The following is a 3,666-nucleotide window of genomic DNA, read 5'->3' on the forward strand; positions in this document are numbered from 1 at the left end:
CATATCTCCTCACATTGATTTTTTTACCCTCACAATAAAAACTTTCCTAACTTTTCCAAAGTTTCCTAACTAGACACGTTATAAATGGGCATGTACCGATAGCACGTTATCAATTAATAAAATTTTGTTTTATGACAATCAATTCCAAATCCTAATTTTCCTAATGCATCGATCTTTGCCTTTTTTAAGTAGTTATTTTGATAGGGAGGGTTTAGCCACGAAAATCATCCCTCCATCGTCGGCTGCATCCCTCACCCACGTCGCTGTTGCAGGATCTTCATCCGTCATCCTGAGCAATTGGGGCGGCGATGCGGGCGAGCTTCACGATAGTGGGGAGGACCAGGCCGCGGTGAAGGCAGGTCATGCGTTCCTCACGCTCCACGAACGGAACCTGCGCACGGAGGCGGTAGCGCGGGGTGGCAGCCGGCAATGAGGCGGCCGCGCTACGTGATGAGCTGGTTATATTTCGTCTGGTTTATTTTCGTCCGGTTTATTTTCGTCTCATATCCCACCACCATATCTCCTCACATTGATTTTTTTACCCTCACAATAAAAACTTTCCTAACTTTTCCAAAGTTTCCTAACTAGACACGTTATAAACGGGCATGTACCGATAGCACGTTATCAATTAATAAAATTTTGTTTTATGACAATCAATTCCAAATCCTAATTTTCCTAATGCATCGATCTTTGCCTTTTTTAAGTAGTTATTTTGATAGGGAGGGTTTAGCCACGAAAATCATCCCTCCATCGTCGGCTGCATCCCTCACCCACGTCGCTGTTGCAGGATCTTCATCCGTCATCCTGAGCAATTGGGGCGGCGATGCGGGCGAGCTTCACGATAGTGGGGAGGACCAGGCCGCGGTGAAGGCAGGTCATGCGCTCCTCACGCTCCACGAACGGAACCTGCGCACGGAGGCGGTAGCGCGGGGTGGCAGCCGGCAATGAGGCGGCCGCGCTACATGACGAGCTGGTTATATTTCGTCTGGTTTATTTTTGTCGGGTTTATTTTCGTCTCATATCCCACCACCATATCTCCTCACATTGATTTTTTTACCCTCACAATAAAAACTTTCCTAACTTTTCCAAAGTTTCCTAACTAGACACGTTATAAACGGGCATGTACCGATAGCACGTTATCAATTAATAAAATTTTGTTTTATGACAATCAATTCCAAATCCTAATTTTCCTAATGCATCGATCTTTGCCTTTTTTAAGTAGTTATTTTGATAGGGAGGGTTTAGCCACGAAAATCATCCCTCCATCGTCGGCTGCATCCCTCACCCACGTCGCTGTTGCAGGATCTTCATCCGTCATCCTGAGCAATTGGGGCGGCGATGCGGGCGAGCTTCACGATAGTGGGGAGGACCAGGCCGCAGTGAAGGCAGGTCATGCGCTCCTCACGCTCCACGAACGGAACCTGCCCACGGAGGCGGTAGCGCGGGGTGGCAGCCGGCAATGAGGCGGCCGCGCTATGTGACGAGCTACGGGTCCCCCTTTGTGATGTTTTGGCATCGCTCCTTCATCGCACATCCTCAGGTTCCTCTTGCCCTTCCCTTCCTCTGTCCTCCTCTCCCATCTCTATGCTTTCACGTGCATCCAGTTTTGATTCCTCGTGTGATATATACCAAACATAGGTACGTCAATTCACTTCCTTCCCTTCCCTTCGTCCCTCGGTCCCACGCTCGTGGCGCTGAAGTGGTGGCAACAGGCGATGGCGGTGGTGTCGCTGATGGCGGCGAGGACAGCATGTGGCAGCTCCCGAAGCATGAACACGACCGCACCTCGGGCCTGCCGTCTGCCAAGATATGGGTGAGTTCTCGTGCTGCCAACCATAAACCCTCATGTCCTACAAATTCCTCAAACCCTACCGTCTTGATCCCGTCCACGCTCTGATCCAAAGGACGATGCAGCTCTGGCCGATTGACAATGGAGGTTTGGGATCCTTCCTCTCAGCACCCACTCCTGGAAGAATCAGCGGTGCGCCACGCCGATTGAACCCCGTCGAGATCACTCGCCAAGATTGCTATTCTGAAGTTTATTGTAAAGAAAGTGAAGAGTGAGACAGGATCCGTTTATTTTCAACCGGTTTATTTTCAACCGGTTTATTTCCATCAAATTACCCCCACCCCCACGCCCACCCACCGAAACGCGCCCAGCGAACCGGGGAGAGATCCATTGATTTCGCTAAGGTAGGAAAGAATCTATTATTTGTTTGCTAAAGCAAATTGCATTAATGGGAGAGATCCGTTGATTTGGCTAAGGTAGGAAAGAATCTATTATTTGTTTGCTAAAGCAAATTGCATTAATGAAAGAGATCCGTTGATTTGGCTAAGATAGGAAAGAATCTATTATTTGTTTTCTAAAGAAAATTGCATTAATGAGAGAGATTTGTTGATTTGGCTAAGATAGGCGGTTTTGAGTAAAGTTATCTTTACTGTAGACATATAATGACAATTAATCAAGTATCAACATCATTGCATGCTTATTGTGTGGAATGTGTGTCCCAATGTTGACAGAAGGTATAAAAAGATTGTCTTGGAATTATTATTGTCTTGGGAAGATATTGCCCTGAATTCTCATTTCTCATCAGCAATTTAGTATCCATTTTCGTTGATCTTATTTGCAACATGTACAAGTCAGTAATAATCTAAGGGGGTGCCCTACCGGAGAAGATTATGATAGTTGGACAAGAAACTTGGTACTGTCGTGTAAGGTAAAGGTAGGAGAAATAGGAGATAAAAGCATGCATGGTGGGAGAAGGAAGTCGAATGTCGCGTGGTAGCTCAGACATGGAGTGTGGAAGAAAGACAATGACGAGATGTATGTATCTACTAGATCATGACCATGAGATATCATCCCATAGAAATGACCTTTGACTCTCATGTCACATGAATTTTCTCTTTGTATATATATATTTGTTAATCCGTGGCAACGCACGGACACTTAGCTAGTCAGGATAATGATTGGGTGAGATTGGTTGATCATAAATATAAACCCAATAAACCTAACTTGTTGTGGGCTAAGCAGGATGTGGGTTCCCCTTTTTGGAAAGGGATGACCTGGGCTCTGGAAGGCATTAGACCTTTCTTTAGATGGAATTTGGGAAAAGGAGACAAGGTTAGTTTCTGGGATGACACTTGGGTTGGGGATTATTCCCTGAAAACTCAATTTTGGGAGGTGTATGAGATTTGCCAGCAACAATATTGTGTGCTATCTGAGGTGTGGGATGGTAACACCCTCAAACTCACCTTTAATAGGTGTGTTAGTGAGGGCTTTATGGACAGATAGTATAATCTCATTCAGGTCATCTCCACCAAAAACTTATCCACTAAGGAAGACCAACCTATCTTGCTATTGGAGCCGTCTGGAATATACTCAGTCAGATCTTGCTATAACATGATCAACTGGGGGGAGTTAGTACCCCACTATGGAAAAGTTTCTAGAAAATTGTGGTGCCTAACAAATATTTGGTCTTCGTGTGGTTAGCTTTCAATAATAAAATCCTCACTAGAGACAATTTGAACAAGAGGAGGGTAGTGGAAGATTTAAGTTGCTTATTTTGCAATGAAAATGAATCTATTCACCACTTGTTCTTTGAATGTGTGGTAGCCAAACAAATTTGGGTGGATGTTGCTGATACTTTTGGTTTCATTTTCCCTAAG

General features: G+C 45.1%; 1 long non-coding RNA gene across 1 annotated transcript; it reads left to right on the plus strand.

Moving 5' to 3' along the window:
* Nucleotides 1–1,490: 1,490 nt before the first annotated feature.
* Nucleotides 1,491–2,579, plus strand: LOC119307046. Its single transcript, XR_005149123.1, has 3 exons — nt 1,491–1,540; nt 1,639–1,813; nt 1,915–2,579. It is a non-coding gene; the product is annotated as an uncharacterized LOC119307046 (long non-coding RNA).
* The last annotated feature ends 1,087 nt before the right edge of the window (nt 2,580–3,666 follow it).

Source organism: Triticum dicoccoides, chromosome 5B (assembly GCF_002162155.2).
Source record: "Triticum dicoccoides isolate Atlit2015 ecotype Zavitan chromosome 5B, WEW_v2.0, whole genome shotgun sequence".
Taxonomy (NCBI): Eukaryota; Viridiplantae; Streptophyta; class Magnoliopsida; order Poales; family Poaceae; genus Triticum; species Triticum dicoccoides.